Below are 23,801 nucleotides of genomic sequence, written 5' to 3'. Positions count from 1 at the left end.
CCTCAAACCGTTTTCTGTTGGCGCCTTCGGGTAAATGTGCTTTCCCTTCGGGCTGGCGCCTTTTATCCCGAACCGTTTTCTGTTTTCTCAGTTAAGTCCCTGGTTCTTTTCTGTCTCATCACAGATTAGTCCCTGGACTAAAACCTTTATAACTTTTTAATAAAAGATGATTTTTGATTGATTCTTTTTCTGTCAGTCTTGTATTTTTGTCTAGTTTTTATAGTATTTATTTGGAAATTTTTTGGCACAAGTTTTACGCACGATACGATTTTTACGTTAGTGTACGTTTTCGCTATACCGTAGGTTCTGGAGGAGGTGACGGAGCCGCGAACTTCGCCGAGCTAGACTCCGACTTCTCCGAACAAGGCAAGCATGTTTGAACCTTTGATATGATAGGTGTTTTGCATGTTTTCTTGAATGGTTGTGCATGGCATATGAGCACCGGTGAGTATCTCGTTGCATGCAAGGCAACTATCCATGTGTTCCGAGGTTATCGTGATCTTTGATGAGAGATGACCTGATCATGTGGTGACATGAAAGGTAGTGAGGTGGTATTGTTGTAGCATGCCAGCCTTACGTCATCCGTTAAACTCCGACGTTAACGTGGACTGAGTCACGTTACCGTTCTTCCCCCTTTCGTGCTGCCACATGTTTTGTGCAAAGAATACGGTTTAGTAAGATGTTAACCTCTTTCCTTGTACACACCAAATAGAGGGGCCGGGATGAGGGTTCCATGGCCCTGGATTAAAGCCAGTCATACGGTCAGGGGGCATGGGTGTTTCCGGTTGGGACCGAGAGGGCGGCACCCCTTAGAGCGCGCGTATATAAATTTGATCCCATGCTACGCGAGGTTGTAGCCTCCCCGTCTCAAGGTTTTTCTTGAACATTGCCGAGGGTGATTCCTGGCATCAGAATGTTGAATGGGTGTGTACTGGTTAGATGTGTTTCTCCTAAAACACCGTAAACGGAACTAGTCCCCGTGACTACTGAAATCCGTTGGCTGTGGTTGTAGTGCAAACTCTGCAGAGTCAAATCCTTCCGAGTCATCGTGTCCGTGATTCAGGACCATGGCCAGTATATCCATATCTATGTCAGTCCTCGTGGAAAATCCCCGATGAACAAGCTTGAGCGGTATGCTCGTTTGAATTGTTATTCCTGTGGATGGACTAACCTTTATCACGTATCTGAATATTTCCTTGTTGTGGTATTAAATTCTTGAGCTGCTAAATTATTAAGTTGTGAAATATAAGCCCTTTATGTGATGTCGCTCAGACGTCCGACTGTGGCACTCTTGTTATTTACTTTTGATATAAGCCCTTTATGTGATGTCGCTCAGACGTCCGACTGTGGCACTCTTGTTATTTACTTTTGATATAAGCCCTTTATGTGATGTCGCTCAGACGTCCGACTGTGGCACTCTTGTCATTTATTTTCAATATAAGCCCTTTATGTGATGTCGCTTCAGACGTCCGACTGTGGCACGCACTGTCTTTTATATTCTATTATAAGCCCTTTATGTGGTGTCGCCTGGACGCCCGACTGCGGCATTGTTATTTCATTTTTACCCTTCCGAGGAGTCTTTCAGACACTCGATTGGCCCTCAGCATTACTTTGGGATTTCGGGAGGACTACCGCCCGACTTCCCTTTTATTTTCCATGCATTGCTATCTCATTGACTGAGTGTGCTTGTTAATCTGTTCATATGCATCATGTTTACATTTGTTATATCTTATGTCCGAACTGTCTTGCGAGTACTTTCATAGTACTCACCTGGCTTGTTGATTTGGCCAGATGTTGACGAAGGCGATCTCATGGATGAAGAGTTTGATAGCGAGTCTGACGCCTAGAGGAGTCCCACTCAGTCCCGTGCGATCCTGGATATTGGTCAGGTGTATTATATTCGCTTCGGCCACCCACAATAAGTATCCTCGAGCCTCACTCCGACGCTCGAAGAGCTGTTAGATTCAGGAGTCACGTCACCCACTTCACTGTGATATTTCCACCACCGCTTTTATCGTGAGTCGGTAGTTATGCCACCCTATCCGCCTTTATGTGTAATATCGGCGTGTTTGTAATAAATTGTTGAGCAGTCTCCGCTCAGCCTTGTATTATATTTAGTACTCCTGGTATTTCTCTTCTGTGATCAAGATATTGTCTACCAGTGAGAAGGAATTCTTCTTTACTGGTCCGTAAAAGGGATCGATTTCTCAATAAATATTTTTATTGGAAAACCTGTCGTGACAGGCACTTCCTTGCGTGCGAAGATATAGCTGGTGGGTTCGACCTGTCAGTGGGGGGAAAGTTTTTTCACGAAATACAGTGGCCCTTCCGGTGGGTCCCAGATGCCAGGTGGAGGAATCATTATTTTGCGCGTAATAAGGAGGCATTTCCTTGTGTGCGGCCGTGGACCAGCTGTCAGCCTCTCCACGTACATTCCACGTCCGATGGATGTCGTTCGTTGACCACGTTGACCACGGCTTGTCGAGAGCACCAGGGCTGTGGACGATGGTGAGGCCTAGGAAGGGAATGACACGGAGCCGGGGAAGACTCGGCAGTGGTTCCCCACGCGGTGGGGAGTATGAGGGTTTACTGGTCCGGCTGCCGTCGCCGAAAAATAACAAGAGGTGTCGGTGAGTAGAGGAATGGCCTGGCCAGCAATGGAGTAGGGTGGGGCGATGCGGCCTGTGCGGCAGCACAGCCGTCCACGGGAGGTGGGAGCAGGCAGTCCCACCGGCGCTGGTTTGGGCGGCTGGAGCAAGAAGATCAGATATTAAAGAAACAACACGGGCGTTGGATTAACATCCAATGGTCACTGCTGCTAGAATCGTTTGTGGACTAAGTTGACAAAGCCTTTCGTACACGTCAACCTAGTAGACCCAAAGTCAACCTCCAAATCTATCCCAAACAGCATACAGCCCGAAATTTCTAGCCAGATTCAAATTAATTTAATAACTAAAAACATACCTTAATTTAAATCCAATGAAAATATACCCACACAAAAACAATGAAATTTAAAATATCAAAATCCGAAAGAAAAAAGTATTTTGGAACAAATTGCCTGTTTGCTATAATTTTTTCATTTTATAGCCCATTTAATATTACTTATAGCCCATATCTTATTACTTATAGCCCATTTTCTGGGGAAAATGCATCCCTCCTCGTCTTGAAAGATTTCTGGCCCAGCAGGGCGTAGAAAAGCAAGTAGGCCTACGTTGGTTATTCTGCAAAAAACAAAATAGCTGGGCTAGCCATTTTCAGAAAGGAAAAAACAAACTGGGCCGGTGATGTGCTAAACATATGAAATAAAAGCCTGGGCTAGATGGGCCACAGCTCCCGAACAACCCAGTTGATACCCTTCTCCGCCCCGAATTAAGAAAATTACTGCGCGCGCTGCTGGGTCCCTACTGTCATCCTCACCATGTACAGTCATCTTCTTGTTCCTCTCGGTTGTTGATCATGTTGACAACACCGGAGGGCGGCGCCGCGGCGAGCGAACCAAGGCGGAGGACAATGGTGAGGCCTCAGACGGGAAAGAACAGGAGCCGGGGAAGATGCGCCGAGTTTTAGGGTGCGATGTGGCCATGATGCGTGCGCGGCAGCACAACCAGCCATGGGAGGCGGGAGCAGGCGGTCCTGCCGGCGCTGGTTTGGCTTTGGTGGCTGGAGGAAGAAGAGACTGAAGAAACACGACAGACGTTGAATGTCAATCCAACGGTCAAGGTTGGCACAATCGTTTGTTGACTAAGCTGACACCAAGTAGCATACTTTTTTATATATAGGAAGAAAAGAAAAACTGGGCTCGTTCGCCTGATAACATTCCCAAAAATGCGACCGTTCGATCTTGCATCACAACTAAAACTGCGAGGAAAATGCGTTCATCTACCGTCCTCCTCCCAGGGAACGTTCGCCACATAAGTGACTAGCACCCTTGGTTTTCAACCGAGAGGTCTTGGGTTCGAGTCCCAGGAACTATCAATTTGGTCCTCCTTCCTTCCTCGCAAAAAAAGAAAGAAAATCAAAGACTTGAGAAGGCATACAAAACAAGCTAGTGTACCAGTAAAGAGACATTGCTGAGTTTTAGAAAAAAGAGATACGTGCTCCTATAGCTGGTTCGAATCCAAACCTAGACTATGACTATATATGGTGCTATGCGACTCTGTAAGTAATGAAACTGACATATCCAATGTTCGCTTCTCCTCTTCTCTACTTACTCTGCCTAGCATCAGAAGCTCTGGCCGCAACAACCATGTCCGCTGGCTGCTCGTCCACCTGCTCTTCAGCAGACAACAACCAGATATGCGCCAAGTCGCCACCCGTACCATCACCTATGGGTCTCATCACACCACTGCCGGCACATGCACCACAGCCGGTTGCTCGTTGCAACCCGTTGCCGTTGGTGTGGTGCCACTGCTGCAAATCACGCAGAGTCATCCGTCACGTCTCAACCACAATCCTCAACCCTGGCCGAGTCTTCTACAAATGCCCAAATCATGGGGTAATAATATGTTGAAGTGTTGTTCTTCTGCTTTCAGTTGCTGATTTTTTTAATAGTTCGGTTGATGATCTTCCAATTTGATTCGTGCAGAAAAGGGAAGACTCGTGTGATTTGTATTTCTGGGAAGTTGCTGATGTGGGGAATGCAACTATGCTGATTATTTGGTTAGCCGAGGAATCCCAATACTAGCAGGATGGGTTGTTGGACAAGTAACTGATGGAACGGCAGAAGAGGGAGATGTAGAGCAGAAGGTTAAAGATGCAATTCCTCTAATCATGGCCAAGCAACAACTGCTGAACGGCCTTGACAGAAATGAGGAGACGAAAGAGCTTGTGAAGATAATGGGCAAAATCGATGTGCTCTGTAGGATGATTATTTCTTTATTTGAAGTGTATGTAGCACTCGTGATGTATTCAGTGGCTATGACATGAGCACTTTGCTGAAACTACTCATGAATGAAACCTGTGTAGGAGGCTGGCCATAGTGTTGTGAAAATCTAATGATTTCTATTAACAGAAATCCGGGGGTATCCCCTTTTGCTCATAAATAAATAAATAGCAGAGGCCCTTTTGGTAATAAATAAATTAGCAGAGGCCCTGTCGGGTCAGCTTCATTCCCATTCGAAGACGTCGAGCAAATTGCAGTCCAACAGCAAATTATGTCATCAAATTCAAGTTTCACAACCAAATATGAGTACAACTAAACAACAATGTCATCATGTTTTAGTCGTCATACAATCACCAAACACAAATGAACATACACAACAAGTGATGTTCTCACAACAAAATACTAAACAACACGTTCATTAGGTTTCAGTTGTCATAGCAAACACAATTTCATAGAGTAGATAAAAAATGTCTTCTGACAGGCAAATACGACAAAAGCAATCTAATCATCATCCGCAGCAGCAGCATCAACATCTTCGCCATGTGTATCAGTCTGACTCGTAATTCCCCAGAGTGTCATCTTCTTCTTCATCCTCAATGTCCTCGAACGTTGGCTTCTTCTTGATCAACTCTTGTATGTCCACAGCATGACATGCAATCTTTTCGCCAGCGTCATTGATGTGACGGTTCTCAAAGATATTAGGAACATCTGTGGAATCTTGTACATCAAGAGCAGTGTAAGCATCATCTTATTGTGCAACTTCATTAAACGAATTCCTCTGCTCAAACCTTTGCAAAACTCTCCAGTCATCGCTACGTGCAAATGTGTCTTCCAAGAAAAAATATCTGTGTTGCTTGATTTGCCAAAATAAAAGGCTCGTTGGTCTGGTACGCCGCCTTGACATTGATGGATTTGAAATAATCATCAGCTCTGGGTTTTGCGATCTTGGAAAACAGGTTATACCAACGACAGCACAACAGAACCACACACCAATGATCCTCGAAACCGGAGATATACTGCAACTAAACAATGTCTATTATGTTAGCATACATTTCAGTTGTCTCTCTGTCGTACGTATCGGTGCTCATGATGGCACGGTTTTGTGTCTTCCTGCCTTCGTCGCGTGCAAGGGTGTTGTAGCGCACATCTCCAACAATGCAAGATTCATAATGTCTTACCCGAGTATCAGGACCCATTGCTAGTGCGTAAAGGGCAGCATCAACTGCCTTCCCATCCTCCCGCATCTTCTGAACCTATGGATAGAAAATAGACAAGCTAATCATCTTATGTACTCAATATATTAAAAAAACCGACAGTGCAATTCAAAAGCTTACATGACTCTTGAACCATTTCGCAAATCCTGCCATAACCAGTTTGTCAATGTTTCTTGGATTTTGTGGCAGTAACTCCTTTTTGTAGATGCTGCACAACATAGTGATCGAGTCAAAGATCTAAATATATAAGAATGTGTTGCAAGTTAGTAGATTGCGATGTATAAGCTATAGTACTTAGCACTTACTTGATATAAGGTAGTATCTCAGGACAGTTATTCAACACATACCAAACCATTTTGTCCAAATCTTTAGGTTTGTCCTCTTGTCAACTCTTCCCTGTAACTCGAACAAAATAATCGAAAACATTGAGCCCGGGATTGTCTTCACCCACCTCTTTGCTAAGCTGATCAGTTGTTTCAATGTATTTTGAGCAGAATGTCAACACTTCTGTAGCAATGTAGGCCTCTGCAATGGAACCCTCGGGTCTAGCTCTGTTCCTAACATAGCCCTTGAAAGTGCCTAGCCGCCTTTCAATAGGGTACATCCAACCATACTGTATTGGACCTCTAAGTAGTGCCTCATCAGGTAGATGAACAGCCAAATGCACCATCACATCAAAGAAGGCTGGAGGATATATCTCCTCAAGGTCGCATAGGATAGTTGGTATCTTGTCTCTAAGACGCTCCAAAGCATCTATCCTGATATTTCTACTGCAGAGTTCCCTGAAGAATTGTCCCAACTCTGCAACTGCTCTGCATAAGTCAGGGCGGCCCAATCCTCTAAGGATAACAGGTAAAACCCTTTGAAGTAGGACGTGGCAGTCATGAGTTTTCAACCCTTGTACCTTGTTTCCATCTGAACTGACTCTCCTTTCAGGGTTGGAAGCAAATCCATGTGGGAATCTCACACGTGATAGGACCTCGCAGAATTCTTTTCTTTTTACCTTGTCCAAGACGTACACCGCTGGTGCCATATCCCGTGGTTTACCTTCATCTTGCACCTGCAATCCTGTCTGTTACCCAGGTGTGTCAAATCAATCCTAGATTTTAAGGTATCTTTCGTCTTGCCTTCAATATTAAGAAGTGCGCCGATAATGTTGTCACATATATTTTTCTCGATGTGCATCACATCAATATTATGCCGCAGATCCAAATCTTTCCAATACTCCAAGTCCCACAAAGTGGACCCGCGGGTAAACAATAATCTCTCTTTTGCCCTGCCATGCTTCCTTTTCCCGCTACCATTACCAGGATGGTTTCCTAGTGTAATATGCCTGACCTTCTCTAATTCCACTTGCAACTCATCGGCGGTGAGCCTCTTTGGCGCATCATGGTTTTCATGCTTTGCATTGAACACATGTCTTTGGTATTTTGTAGGACGTGGCTTGTCCTTGGCAAGGAAATGGCAGTGTCCAATGTAACAGATCTTGCTAAGTATTGCGTATGACAGCGGATTCCTATCACAGTGAACACATGCATTGTAACCATGGGTCGTTCGCCCTGACATAGTGACCAAAGCCGGATAATCATGGATGCACCAAATTATAACAGCACATAGAAAGAAATCAGCTAGTGGGCTGCTATATAGGTCTCGAGTGAGAACACCCCTCCATAGCTGTTGAAGTTCCTCCACTAGAGGCTCCACGAATAAATCAAAATCCTTTCCAAGACTTTTTGGACCTGGGATGAGCAAGGACATCATGTAGTTTGATTCTTTGGTGCAGACATTTGGAGGCATGTTGTAAGGGATAACAAGCATTGGCCACATGCTATATGTGGCGCCCTGGTGGCCGAATGGTTAAATCCATCTAAAGGTAAGCCAAGTCTAATGTTTCTTGGGTCAGTAGCAAACTTTTTGTGTTTCTGATTGAAGCTTTTCCACTCACTACCATGAGATGGATGGCTCATTATATTCTGATCTCTGTACTCCTGGTTCCTAGAATGCCACAGTACATCCTCTCTTGTTTCAGCATCATGAAACAACCTCTGCAATCTTGGTATAATTCGAAAATGTCTTAGAACGTTATGAGGAATCCTCTTCACAGCATCACCATCTTTCCATCTTGATGATTTGCATTTCGGGCATTCACTTAAGTTGGCATAATCCTTCCGGAACAGAACACAATTATTCTTACAAACACGGATCATATCATATCCAATTCCAGCTGCACGAAGGAAATTCTTCATTTCTCTATAGGTGTGTGGCAGCTCAGACACATCTGGGAAAGCTTTGCGGAAAGCAGCCAACATTGCATCGAATGAATTGTTGGTCATCCGCTCAGATGTCTTCACTTGAAGAAAGGTGACCATAGCTGAGAATACTGATAGCTTATGTCGTGGGGTGACAGCCAGGTTGCATTGTTCCAACATGCGGGCCCACCGTTTTTCTTCTGCAGGTGAAAGTTCACGAAATGCACGAGCATTTCGTAGAATTGTTTCAATGTTGCTCAATCTCACTGGCTCCGCCACCACCACCTCCTCCCCCTCTTCCACCTAAGCGTCACACAGATCAAGATGGTGATCTGTTGCTTCCACGTAGTCAGTAACATCACTGCAAAAAAATACACTTCCGTGATGATACGTGTTTGTCACAGTAGGTCACGTTTTCTGTCATGCATGTACATCCATGACAAATTTATGACAGAATCAAGATAGTCATACCTGTGCTGTCGTAGAAGTGTTCCATGACATTACCAAAATTAATATCACGGAAGTTTCCACTTCCATGACGATAAATCGCGCGTCACAGAAGTGCTTTCGTCAAGGGTGACCGACACGTGGCATCCACCGTAACGGAACGCCGTTAAGCTATCGGGTCTGGTTTTGGATCCGATAACCCGTTAACAGCCCGGACCAATGGGGATTTTCCACGTGTAAAATCATCATTGGCCGGAGGAAACACGTGTTGCCTCACCGTTGGGACAGATGTCATCCACTCATTGGACAGGAGGCGCCTATGATAGGTCGACACGTGGCATGGCCCAACAGTGGCCCATTCCGGTGAAAAAGGTCGGACCAGTAAAAAATAGCAGGCCGGCCCATATAAGGCCTACTTGTGTCCGGTCCATTTAAGCCCACGGCCCATACGAGATGTGCCAATTCGGCACGTCAACGGCCCGTTAAAGATTTGACACCATTGCAGCCCATCGTTAGTTCGAGCCCGTTAACAGCCCGCTATATATTTGGGCTCAATATCGGCCCGATGAGATTTTGGCCTATTAACGGCCCATTCAGTGGATCGGCCAATTTTCACGATGTGCATCTTTCGGGCTTTTAGCGACCCATTTAAATATTGGGCTAATTTCCGGCCCGGTGTGTCTTTCAGCCTGTTGACGGCCCATAAATCAGTTGGGCCATTTGTAGTCGGACCTCAGTTTCGGCCTTTTAGCGACCCATTTAAGTGTTGGGCCAATCTCTGGCCCGGTGTGTCTTTCAGCCTGGTGACGGCCCATATATCTGTTGGGCCATTTGTAGTCGGACCTGAGTTTTGGCCTTTTAGCGACCCATTTAAGTGTTGGGCCAATTCCCGGCCCTGTGTGCCTTTCAGCCTGTTAACGGACCATAAATGAGTTGGGCCATTTGTAGTTGGACCTGAATTTTGGCCTTTTAACGGCCCATGCCCTTCATGGTCCAATACCAGCCCGGTTTCCCTTTCGGCTTGCTAAAGGCCCACAACACAGTTGGGCCATTTACAATACGACCTGACTTTCGGCCTCTTAGCGGCCCATACTCTTCATGGTCCAGTACAAGCCCGCTGTCTCTTTCAGCCTGCTAAAGGCCCACAGTATAGTTGGGCCATATGTAGCCCGAACTTAGTAACGGCCCGTGAAATCAATTGGGCCCACCTGTTGCCCGCTTTGATGTGAGCCTATTAACGGCCCGGGAGTTAAGAGGGCCGACCATTAACTTTCGGCCTGGTAACGACCCATTAACTTAATGGTCCCACTAAAGTTTGTACATGTCTTCAGGCCAAATTAGAAAATTTGAGCCCATTACGACAAACAATTATGCACAGGACCAAAACCGATCAAGCAAAGGTACGGCATACAGGGAAAAACGTTGCACATCCAGCATATATTACAGGAAATTACATCCACTCGGCAATCAAAGATTGATGCCAGTGCAAATTGAACAGAACCTAACGATCTACAACGTCACAATCTGCAACCTCAGCATGGATGACGCCCATAAGCATGAGTTATTGGCATATTACCTGGCCTAGATTTATTGGAAAGAAACAATGGGGTTGCCTTGCTGTTTTCAGAGTTTGTCTTCTTATCTTCAGCAGCCTGCACCAAATTAAGACACTAGCATTGCTATCATTGGCCAAGTCAGATAATAGGAAAGAACCATTGGCACAACGAAGGTTTGGGCAACTAGCCAACACCAAATTAACACAATATGGCACGACTATCATCAGCCAGGTAAGGTAATACGAAAGCAACATTGACACAATGAATGAATGGGCAACCAGAGCAGCACTATAATTCAGTACTGTGCATGATATGAGATAGTACACTCATGCAGCTCAGTATGCAAAACTACCAGGCAGTTTTCTTTACAAAAATCAACATCTGCGCCTTTAACATTTTGCTACAACTAATTTTAGATCAGACAAAGGTTGGATTCACGCCGATTAACAAAATACATGCTGATGTAAAAATATAGTGATATACAACAGGTACTTACATCAACATTGGAGCACAGAGAATTCCTGCAAGATATTTTCCTCGAATACAATGCCAATGAAGGAAATCTTCTATCATTTAACCTTATTTTCTAAAAGAGAGATGGGTAAGAAACATGTAGAAAATATGATCAGAATGCTAAAATATTCCATGATGCGAGGATACACACACGCTTCTTAGAATGGAGTTGACATTCTTTTGCTGTACTGGAGTGGACTAGTTCTTTGGCCACTGGAATCTGCTTATTATCAGTGGGAGTTCGGTTTCTCTGTGCTGGAGCAGTACCTATGAAAAATGGAGTTGGTTTATTATCTCCTGGCATTTGGATCTTTTGCAAAGACCTGGTTTGTAACCCTTCGGATTCTAACATAGCCGTCTTCCCCTTGCATGCCTTATATAGAAGAATGGCGTTTCAATTATAAAATATGCTACAACAGAGATGGAATAGGTACTGAAGAATAGAAAGGCATGACATATTGACATGTATTCCCTCCATCCGGAAATAAATGGATGGGTCTTGGCGTATTCCAGTTCTAGATACATCCGGTTTATCCATTTCTATGACATGTAATCCGAACGGAGCGAGTATGATGTAAGAGCTAGGGATACGACAGGACAACAAAGTAAAAAAAACACTGAAAACCCACTACAGAACCAAAGTAATCAAACCCACTGCAGAACCAAAGTAATCAAACCCACTGATATGAGATAGTACACTCATGCAGCTCAGGATGCAAAACTACCAGGCAATTTTCCTTACAAAAATCAACATTGTGGCCTTTAATCATACATTTTGCTACAAGTAAATTTAGATCAGATAAAGGTTGGATTCATGCTAATTAACAAAATACATGCTGATGTAAAAATATAGTGATATACAACAGGTACTTACATCTGCATTGGAGTACAGAGAATTCCTGCAAGAATCTTTCCTCACAGACGGTACCAGTGCAGAAATTCTTCTATCTGTTAAGCTTATTTTCTAAAAGAGAGATGGGTAAGAAACATGTAGAAAATATGATCGGCATGCTATAAAATTTCATGATGCAAGGATACGCACACGCTTCTTAGAATGGAGTTGACATATTTTTGCTGGACTGGAGCGGACTAGTTCTTTGGCCACTGGAATCTACTTATTATCAGTAGGAGTTGGGTTTCTCTGTGCTGGAGCAGTATCTATAAAAACTGGAGTTGGTTTATTATCTCCTGGCGTTTGGATCTTTTGCAAAGACCTGGTTTGTAACCCTTCAGATTCTAACATAGTCGTCTTCCCCATGCATGCCTTGTATAGAAGAATGGTGCTTCAATTATAAAACATGCTACAGCAGAGAGATGGAATAGGTACTGAAGAATAGAAAGGCATGACATATTGACATGTATTCCCCCCATCCGGAAAAAATGGATGGGTCTAGGCGTATTTCAGTTCTAGATACATCCTTTTTTATCCATTTCGGCAACATGTAATCTAGACGGAGGGAGTATGGTGTAAGAGCTAGGGATACGACAGGACAACACAGTAAAAAAACACTAGTTGAATGTAAACCTATAGCGGAATACGTACAGAAAAAAGTAAGGCAACATACACGTGTATGATTGGGAAACTAAGATGGCATTGCAACAGAGCACTAGAACAACACTTCAATGTAAAAAAAACATGGTATGGTAGACAAATGAAGTACATACTGATGAATAACAATGCATAAGATATTCAGAAGCATGATGTCCAAATTAAGTAGATGGCATTGCGATAGAGCAAGGACCTTGTGCGGTGAAGAGGATTCAACATCTTTCTACAAGTCTTCTGAAGAACTGCCTTTACATGTTCCATCATATTGGGTATCATTGACATCAAGTTTATTGGCCTTTACATTGCTCCGTGAGGTTCTTGTGGATATATCAGTGTGTGCAATTATATCTGACATGCATGGAAGACAACTAGTAGTTAGATTTATGTAATGATTGCCTGTAGGAGACGGCATAAATAGTAGGACTGGGGTTAACTAGCAGCAACAGGTCTCAAAAACTAAAGGGAGAACACAGATGAAAGCTACAGAATATGTATCGTTTGTACTCGAGATTAACTAGATGGCACACAAAAGTATTAAAAAACAACATAGGTAATACTAGAAGTGGTATAATACTATAATCACCAACCTGTGGGATAGCACTGGCTGATGGATGATAACTATGGAACAGCGTTACCTAAAGAACAAGTATCTTAGCTGAACTATGGAATAGCGTTAACTCCTGAACAAGACCCGTAAGAGATCAGCATGAATATACAGTGAAATGTGATAATCTATTTTCCATGCTTAGATGAATAACAGAGCCATAAATGTTGCACACAAGTAAGATGAGGGTACAACCTATCTGGCCGCCATCCATAGGAGTGAGCATCATGTGCTGACTTGTCGATGGCCCTGCAGTTGTTGTGGCTGTCCATGTCGGGCACGCGCATTCGATGCAGGGAACTGTTGAGTGGGGACTATAGCTCCCTTCTAGTGTATGCTTCCCTTGTTGGAGCAGTTGCGGTGAGTCAGAAGACGGTGTGGCTGAAGATGCAGATAACGCATAATGTTAAGAACGACACATCTCTTTGATCTGAAGAAATACACTAAGAGATCAACAACAAGGTACGAGAGTGGTCACACGTCTGTTGACTGAGACTAAATTGGGGTCACACGATTTTATTTTATTTTGGTGCTGTCCGATCTACGCCGAATGGCTTGATGGCCGTCTTGTGCCTCCCGGCTGACACTGTTAGGAATCTTCCCCGAAGAGCCAGCGACCAACGGCAGAGCAGCTTGCCTTCGTCGTCCGTGGCCCCGGCCAAAACCCCGCTCCCCGCCCCACCGCACTGCCGTGGTTGCGCCGCCCCAGGGCCAATCCACAAAGACTCCCCGTCATCCAGATCCGGCGGCGGCAGTACCTTGAACCCACGCAACTCTAAGATAGCCATCTAAACGCTGCTTCCGTGGCGAACTTGCGGCCCCGCACCCTTACGTTAGACACCAGCCAACCGGCAGCCTAGGAGCTCCGCCACCTCGAGGGGTGCTACTTCCCATTGGGAATCGATTGGCCCAGAATAAAAATTTAGACAACTGATGCCTAAATAAAGTGATTTGAGATGAGGGTGCGACCTATCTGGCGGCATGGTGAAGTAAGGAGGTCTAGCTGCCGATTCGGTGAGGCCGGCGCGGTTGCGGTGGCCACCAGCGGCAGAGAAACACCGATGTCGCGACGGTCGACGGCTACGGGGAAGCAGCGCCGGGACTCTGGACGGATCCGAAGTTGGAGCCGCTCCGGCGCCGTGAAAAATGGCGGGGGTGAATCGGCTCCGGTATGGTTCACGCGGCCGTCGTCGAGGCAGCTCCAGCAGCACGGAGTAAGAGGCACACGACCCAGTGCATGACAGCAAATGGACAGCGTCTCCGGCATTAGGGAGGAGGGCGGCTGTGAAATTGGTGCGGTGGGGGCGCCATGGAGGAGGGGCTGAGATTTCGCGGCTCGGGAGAAGGGATCTTCCGGGGAGAAGGTGATTTGGCGCCCACGAGGTATGAATGGGGGGGGGAATTGGGAGGGGAGTGGAACCATGTTTTACGGACGCATTGTCTGAAATGTGAGGGGATTTACAGTTCTACCCCTGCCTTTAGGCTTCCCGGCTTGGGTCTATGTACTGAGGGTCGGGGATAGTAGATTAACTTTGCTTCTCCCCAAATAGTGGGCATGAGCGATTTCCAGCGAGGAGGGCGTGTTTTGAAATATAGTGGGCACGAGCGATTTCAGGCGAGGAGAGCGTGTTTTGAAATAGTGGGCGCGAGCTATTTCGGGCGAGGAGAGCGTGTTTTACCGACCATGGTTTATGAATTATTCGTCACATGTCATTTCGGCCGAGGAGAAGGCGCGCTTGGATGAAGTTACGAACCTACCCTCAATGCACAACGGGCCAATTAATGCGTCTCCCACATAGGACGGTAATTTTGCGTCTCCAATTTATTTGCTCGGGCGAATTCCACCGAGCAGAGGATGTTTAACGGTTCGTTCAAAATTTGGGAGAATAAGCATCCACGTCTACCTTACCAAGTCGATCTGAATCAAATTTAGAAATATTAGCTTGCCACTTCTTTTTTAGATGGAGAGATGATGTTCGGGAGTAATGTGTTTTTACATGCTCATTGCTAGCGATTTACTATATGACAAATAGTTGACCCACTCAAAAACGGGAATCAAACCCAAAATGAAATATCTCGATTCAATGAAATAGCTCGTTCACCAGGTCAAAATAGTGAACTAAATCCAAAATTGAACACCTCAATCGAATAGCATGTTGTACAGTATTATAGTACTCCATGAACATGTTGAAAGTCAAATTAATGAACTTGTTTGATATACGCGTATATCCGTTCATGTGTGGATTGCAGACAACATGTTCTCCAATTTAAATATTTGAATGCAAGTTTATATCGAAACATGGTTTATATCAGTCTTTGATGCATAAAACGCGACCTCCCCCTCTCCCGGACTCCTGCTCTCTCTCTCTCTCTCTCTCTCTCTCTCTCTCTCTCTCTCTCGCCGACAATCTTCAATTCTGTCACATGCATCCAACACACAAACCTTGTTGGTCCTCTCTCTTTCTCTCCATCTCTCTCTCTCTTTGTGTGTGTGTGCGTGGGGGGGGGGTCTTTCTAGTTCTCATGCATATATACTCCATCTATATGTCTCTCTCGCACACTGTATGATTCTCTAGTCCAAGCTAGTTATCTTGGGTGCACTCATCGTACGCACACAAATTCCTTGGCTCATTGCCCGTAACTCTCTCACGCACCACTCTGTCGTCTCGGAGCTCTTCCCCCTCTCTCTCAAACTCTCCATCTACCTGGGTCACACATACACATGCATATCTCACTCGCACTCGATAGGCCTATCTAAAACTCTATCTCTCTCCCTCGTTCTCTCTCCATCTCACACGCACACACACACAATCTCATGCCTAGCTAGCCAAGTATGATGGTCTCTCACTCAATTGTAGGCACACGCAGTCCCCCCTATATGTATATGACTAGCTAATCTTAGTCACCATCACAAACATGTGCATGGTCTATCTCGATTTCTCTCGGGGCATCTTTCTATCGCGCACGCACCTCCCTCGATCTCCCACCCATATAGGCCCCTCATGATCTCGAGGGGGTCTCTCTATCACAAACACACCCTCTCGCCCTCCCCATGCATCCATGTGTCCCTCTCGACCTTTGTTCCTTGTTGGCCAGACCTCTATTGGACATGTGCTATGGGGGTGTCTCTCTCCGTTGCAAACAATCACACACTAGCTATCTTCGTGTATCTCCTCGCCTCGCTTTTCTATCTCGGAGATGCATGCGTGATATGTTCGCCTAAGAAACGAAAAAACACACACTCTCTCTAATTTATTGTTTGTTGTCACTTTCTCTTTAACACACATACTCTTTTTGCACACTTACTCATTCTCCTTCACACGAACTTGATCCCTCTCGACTTAGGCACTCTCCATGGTCCATAGCATATTGATTTATTGCAAAGTCAAACATCACAAAGTTTGACCATGTACGTGGAGAAAAACAATTACATCTGGAACGGCAAACATATACCATTAGATTCACCATGAGATGTAGTTTCGTATGATGTATCTTTGGTATTGAAGATATAAATAACATTTGTGTAAACCTGATCAAAGTTTCCAAAGTTTGACTTCTAAAAAAATTACATGCACTGCATTATCGAGCGGATGGAATATCTCTTTCCCCCTCTCAGCTATCTGACGCACCACTCAGCCTTATCGGGGCTCCTCGATCTCTCTCAAACTTTATATCTCCCTGGTTCACACATACACATGTCTCGCTCGCGCTATACATATAGACCCATCCAACACTCTCCACCCTTGTTCTCTCTCTATGTGACACGCACCCCCTAATAAGTACCATAATCCCTCACTCCATCATAGGCGCAAGCACTCCCCCCTCTAAGTATGATTATCTCTCACTAGCCATCAGGAACACACGTATTGTCTCCTTCCATCCATACGTCTATCTCGATATCTCTCAGGGTATCTTCTATCGCGCACACACCTTGTCACTCGATCTCCCACCCATGTAGTCCCATCACGATCTCCAGGGGATCTCTCTATGACCAACATACGCTCTCTCCTCCCCATGTCTGCATTTTCTCCGTACGTCTCTCTCGACCTCTCTCCCTTGTTTGTCAGACCCCTCTTGGCCACATGCTAGGGGTCTTGCTCTCTCGGTTGCAAACAACCACACACTATCTCCTCACCTTGCTTCCGTTGTCGAAGATGCATGTGTGATATGTTTGCATAAGACACACACATTTTTTCTCGACTTTTATCGAGTGTTGTCCATGTCTCTTTCACACACGCACACACACTTTTTTCACTCACTTTCTATTTCACTCTCTCTCTCTAGTTAGGGACTCTCTCACGTCCATAAGCATATGGATGTTTTGAAAAGTCAAACCTCAGAAAAGTTTGACCAGGTATATGTGGAGAAAAACATTTACATCTGGAAAGATCATTAGATTCATCACAACATGTACTTACTTCATACTATCATTTATCTTTGGTGTTGTAGATATAAGTAATTTCTTTATAAACTTGGTCAAAGTTTCAAAACTTTGACTTTTAAAAAAATGTTGGAACTACATTATCGGACGGAGGGAGTAGCTCTTTTGCTCTCTCTGCTATATCTCTTGGGCCTCCCCTCTCACACGAACACTCTATACCGACGGATTATATGCTCACTGTGTCAGCGTATAGCTCCGTATATTGTTTAGTTGACCGGTCAACCAGTGCACATGCTGCCTTGTGAGCTCGTGTTCTGTATCTTCGTGTGCTGGCCCATGTGGCAGTGGGCGAAAATAAGTAAACTAGAGGCCCATCTGACACGCGGTGAAGTAGACAAAGTTGAAACCACTTGGGGTAGCACGCCGCATGCTAGTAAATTCAGGGTGCATTGAGGACACACTTCTTCCACGTGGAGGACGCACTCGCGCACAATTCACCACTGCGCGGCGGCATGCACAGAAGGACGCACTCGCGCACACCCAGCACACAACACACACCAGCACACGTGTACACTGGCGTCGCCGCCGGTTGAGATGGACGGCGAGGCAGCCAACAAGCGGAGGCGGCTCGAGCCAATACCGCATCCGGCGAGCCTGGACTTCATCATCAGCCTCCCCGACGACATGCTGCTCGTCATCAGCGGCCTCCTCCCCACCAAGTCTGCCGTGCGGACCGCCCTCCTCTCCCGGCGGTGGCGCCCTCTCTGGCGCCGCGTCCCCCTCAACCTCACCGTCAACAGCTGCCTCTACGACGGAGATTGCAAACGCATGGCCGCAGTCTCCAAGATCCTTTCATCGCACCCTGGGCCAGCCAGACGCCTTGACATCCACATGTTCAGTACCAACTGGAAGGTCCAACCCAAGTTCGACGGGTGGTTCTTATCCCCCGCCCTAGATCAGCTCGAGGAGCTCAGCTTTGAAGCTGGACGATGTCGCTCTCTGCCGTCGTCCGTGCTCCACCCCGCGCCAACGCTGCGCCGCACCAGCTTCAGCTCCTGCTATCTTCCCCAGATTAATGCCGCGCCCACCCTTCTTCTCCCTCAACTCAAGCAGCTCGACCTCTTCGACGTTGTCATCTCGAAGAAGGCTATGGAGCACCAGCTCCACAGCTGTACTGTGCTCGAGTACCTTCGTCTTGAGCAGATCCACGGGTTCATTAGCCTCCACATCGCCTCGACGAATCTCCGATGGATTTATGTGTCTTGTTGGCCCCGCAACAAGACATCAATTGGGAAGAGATCACTCCAGCTGTTCCATGTTATGGTCATTGAGAATGGGCCTTTCCTTGAGAGATTGCTTGTATCGGATCTAGAAGGTGCAACAAAAATCAGGGTCATTGACGCGCCGAAATTGACAGCGTTGGTGTACTCGTCTGCCAAATTCTCCGAACTCTTTATTGGATCCGTAATCGTTCACGTACATCACTCATCTTCTTCTCCGTCTTCTTGAAATTAACATTTTTAAATTTCTTCTTGATGTATTTACGACCGTCTTCCAGAAAATGATTCCCACTAGCTTGACCCAGTCTATGCGCACAGTGAAGATCTTGGCAATAAAATCTATCGGCCCCAATCTGGATCAAGTTGTTGGATTCCTTACATGCTTTCCGTGCACGGAGAAGCTACTCATCAAGGTGAAACTTCTTTCCTACTAGTAAACGGTAATCACAATGTAGCTCAAATTTTTCGTAATTTTCCCAAATTACGATGACAAGTGTAGTGTTCAAAACTGCATCTACGCACTGCACCGAAAGAAATGTTTTTAGTATTTTTTCTCATGTGATCACCTGCATCGTTTTTTGTTGTACTACTATAGTAGCCTAGGCTAGTCATAGTGGAAAGTAACTTAGACTACTCCAGTAACTCTATGGTTACCCTAAGAGCAAGTACTACCTCCGTCCTGGTTTACTCTTCCTATTTTGTAGTATCAAAATTTGACCATAGATTTAACTGACAAAATATTAATGCATGCCACTAAGAACTATATCGTTGGATTCATATTTGAACATAATTTGAAATGGTGTAATTTTTAGTGACATGCATTGGCATTTTCTTACGTAAATCTATGGTCAAAATTTTATACTAAATAAGAGGTAGTACAAAAGTGGGCTATAACGGCCCTCCACTATGTAGGCCAAAACACGTGCCAAATTCACTTGTGATGCATTTGGCATCGATGCCCCTCCATTGCTCACCTGGTGCCCCAATTTGGATCACCTACTTTGCTCCGGTGCCAAATTAACTCACGCAATGAAAAAACACTTGCGTGGGAGAGAGAGAGGACTGAGGCAATAAAATAACACTTGTTTGGGAGAGTGAGAGGCTGCTGTAGTTGGTTTGATTGATTTGTTTATACATGTGGGTCTGTGTGCACATCGGTGCCAACTCTCTCACATCGCGAGAGCGGTGCCAAAATCTTTTGATTTGACAATGATGCGTATTATGTGGCATACTTTTGCGAAATATGGCATCAGCCACATAGTGGAAGGCAACAAATGCCCAAGCCCTTCACGTACTCCTATGTAAATGAGAGGAAAGAGAAAGAGAGAGAGAGAGAGAGAGTGAAAAAAATATCACTAGCCAGCCAGCCCTATCGTATGAGCGAATGATATTGGTACCTCTTGATGACACAGCAATCTTATACAGCCAACTGCTCTAATATGTTATCTTCTTTTGCAGATAAAAAAAGACCCGAAAGTGAAAAATGTGTTGCACTATAACAATCTCACTGAATGCCTTGGTCTCCATCTTACAGAAAATAATTTGATCAACTACTGAGGCAGCACATCTGAGATTAAATTGGCCAGGTTCTTTGTTCTGGAGGCAAGTGTGCTCAAGGCAATGTTGGGGATATCGCTTATCGGGAACTTATCGGTCGACCCATGATAAGGGGTAAATTGGCCAGTTTATCGGCATATCGGCCGATTTATCGCCATATCGACTGATTTATCGGCCAATTTATCTTATCGGTCAGACATCGGTAAGCGATAAATAGGCCGATTTATCGGAATATCGGAAGATATCTTGAACAGTGGCTCAAGGTAATGAGGTTTGGCGTTCTCTAGTGCAACAATGAATGGCGTGCTGATCACCGCAAGCGTCTAAGCCTAAATGACAAAGTCTCCGCAGAAGCTGAATTTGTTTTTGAAACATCAAGTGGCCAAAGACTCAAAAACTTATTTGCCCATTAGTGACTTGTGAGGGCGGTGGATTTTAGTTTGTACGATAATGCTGCATCCACCTAAAGTAACGAAAGTTCTTACGTAAACTTCCTAGTAATTCCCTCTTCGTGGGTGCAGCATTACTCCGAACATTTGTAATATTAGTTTGAAACTTGTAATATTGCCGTATCCTATTCCTGCGTTTTCAAAATCCTGTGAATCAAACAGGTCCTGAGTTGGTGATGATGTTGTGCCTGCCATCTTTCGCCAATAGCCATCGGATCTAGATCTGACGCATACAAACCAAACTTCTCTAGTTTTGCAAAAAGATGCCCACACTTGTTCCCTATTTACAAACAACTCCTTGTCTCTCACAATCGGCCTTATCTCCTCCCCACCACATCTAGAAGGCCATGGAAAAATCTGGCGTGATGGCCGCTGCCGGTGTCGTCCACCCCCCAATCTTGGTGTTCCGTGCAATGCACGGGCATCTACGCACGGGAAATTATGTCGAACACGGCTAGTTGTAAGTAGGCTAGGTCTACAGCCATGATGATAGTGACTGCAGACGGTGAAGCTGACTATGGTATGCCGAACACGGCGCCTATACTCAGGTGTCATCTCCGGCGTAGGGTCTTGTCACTTCACTGTGAGGAGCAGCACGTAATAATTTGACCAACGGGTAGTACAGTGCTACTACATTGGTAGTACTACTACTACTAGTACTAACACCACCGTCTGGATTTAGTAGTACTACCACGTCCATCTGGATTTAGTATTTGACTAGCAATATCTAGTAATGCATGTCACAAAAAATGTACTACTCCCTGTGTAAATAAATACATTGTGTATTGTTATATTCCTATCAGCGAGATAACTTAATGTCTTTTTGCTACTTAATAGGATTACATGCAATGAACTAACAACTTCATGTGATGTTTGGTAGTCTCAAGTCATTGAAAGCATGCACGGGCACGGAGGGGGACGCAGCTTCATTGACTTACTGCACCTGCCTTTGGGTGTATGACACGTGGGCCCAACGGGTGGCTGGCGAACCTGTCATACAGCCAAAGGCAGGTGTAGTAGAGGGGCGAGGAGTAGATGGCCAACACGCACGTGAATTCAACGCAGTCTGCACTTCTCATATAAAGGCTCCCGCCAGTCCAATCCACGAAATCCTACGCACCTACGCACCCAAGGGCAAGAGTGATCACTCCAATCGCAAGATCAGTTGACTAGAAGCTAGACCCATGCAGGCGATGAGCACGAGCATCAGCCGGCTGTCCACGACACCGGCCTGCGGCCCGGCACCGAGGAACGTCTCCAGGTAGTGCTTGAGGCCGCTAGGGTGAGGGGCCACTTGGACGACAGCTTCGTCTCCTTGTTCGACGAGGTCCTCATCGGCTTCCTCGACAAGTTCACCGTCATCAAGAAGCTCGCGGACGACCTTGATGTACGCCTCCAGCCCACGCGCCCAGGCTCTGGGATGCCTGCCACCCTCAACGGCCTCTATGGTGACAACCTCTTCGACGCACTGGTGGCCCTGCGACTGCCCGCCGTCGTGCCGGAGAATGTCCACCTCGAGGTCGCGCTCGCCGCGCAGTGCCTGGCACAGCAAGGCACCATCGACATAATCACCCACATCTACGTGCAAATCATCCACAAGGACTACTACATGCAAGAAGAGGACGGTAGGACGCTGGCCTTCTTGGACTGCAGGGCATCCTTGGACGGCATTGTTCAGAAGCACGTTGAGCTTGCCGCCAATGCCGCTGCACCTCACACGTCGGTTGGTGACCCGGTGCACTAGGGCGTGAGGATGTCGTTGATGGATCTGTATGTATCTTTATCTTTCTGTCAAATTCATGTAGTAGTATATGGTACTACTAGTAATTATCTTACCTTTCGCATCAACTTCATAATTTTCCTACATACTCCATGCATGAACAGCGCCGGAACCAAACGTCTTATTACTCTAGGGAAAATTGTTATTTCTATCTATCGGTCGCGCTATGGAGCAGAACCAAATGTTACAAGTTACAAGTTCAAAAGGAAAAGCCTGCCGTGTTCGCGTCGCACCCCCACACGGTTGGTCCGGCACGCCGCTCAAGGGGAATGCATGATGTGTTGCATTTTCATTTACAAGTGGGACCGCAGTTGAGCAAACCGACTATCGGCAAACCCCCACCCCGCCCACCGCGCGATGGCTGAGAAAACAGGAGGGAGAAGAGATGGCTGTAGCACGGACTCCAAGAAAATTTCTGTCGGATGGGACTCGTGTGGGTGGCGTGTGCCATACTGCTAGACATGAATGCTAGTTATGGCCCATGCCACCCCACTATATCGAGGTGCTGGTTACGTAGAACAAATTTCCTGGAGTCCATGCTCAACCCTCCTCTATCTCTCTTCTCAGCCAGCCAGCAGACGCGCGGAGCCCATCATCTGTTTGCTCATATGCGGTCCCACATTTCTAGTGAAAACGCAAGAGGACCCACTGAACCTGCACATCTTTCACCTTGACGTGCTGGTGATGAAAAACAAATCCAATAAAGATCTTCGGTGGCCGCTTTTGGAGTTACTCAAGATTAGTAAGATTCTATTTACAGTTTAACCCAAGATGCACATCATGTGGCTTCAACTACCACTCTATTTTCTTGCATGACACGACCTAGATGCTGGATGTCCCACGTGTCGGCAAAAGGAGGAAGAACTCGACCAAATCTTTGGTTGTGCTCTCGGATTAGACTAGTTGTGCTAACTTAAAATGTTATTGTGTAGAATGGATGCAAGTTTTGGTATTGGGAAGAAGAGTACAACGATATATTGGTAGAGCGCAATTTAGTAGATATTCTAGCACTTTTAGCTAGCATAGAGGCTAGAGATGAGACTAGTGCACTTGTTGATAGAATAGAGGCTAGACACGTCTACTTCTTTACACTCGAAGAAGAAAGAAGCACGCAGGATCGAGCCTCCGCAGATCAACAATGAATGTATCGAGAAGGCACTAATCCAACTTACAGGAGCAGTTATGGAAGTTGGATATCTTCTAAAATCTATTCTTGTGGTTCTTGTTTTTCTAGTCAAAATTTTCGTGATGTATTTCCATGTACCAAAAAATCAATGATGATAAAAAGATATGTGTTTGCAAAGAAAAATGTATGCAGCCGGGATGCGTCCGCGCGTTCG

The sequence above is a fragment of the Triticum aestivum genome, chromosome 3D, assembly GCF_018294505.1.
Source record: "Triticum aestivum cultivar Chinese Spring chromosome 3D, IWGSC CS RefSeq v2.1, whole genome shotgun sequence".
Lineage (NCBI taxonomy): Eukaryota > Viridiplantae > Streptophyta > Magnoliopsida > Poales > Poaceae > Triticum > Triticum aestivum.
This window is presented reverse-complemented; position numbering follows the sequence as displayed.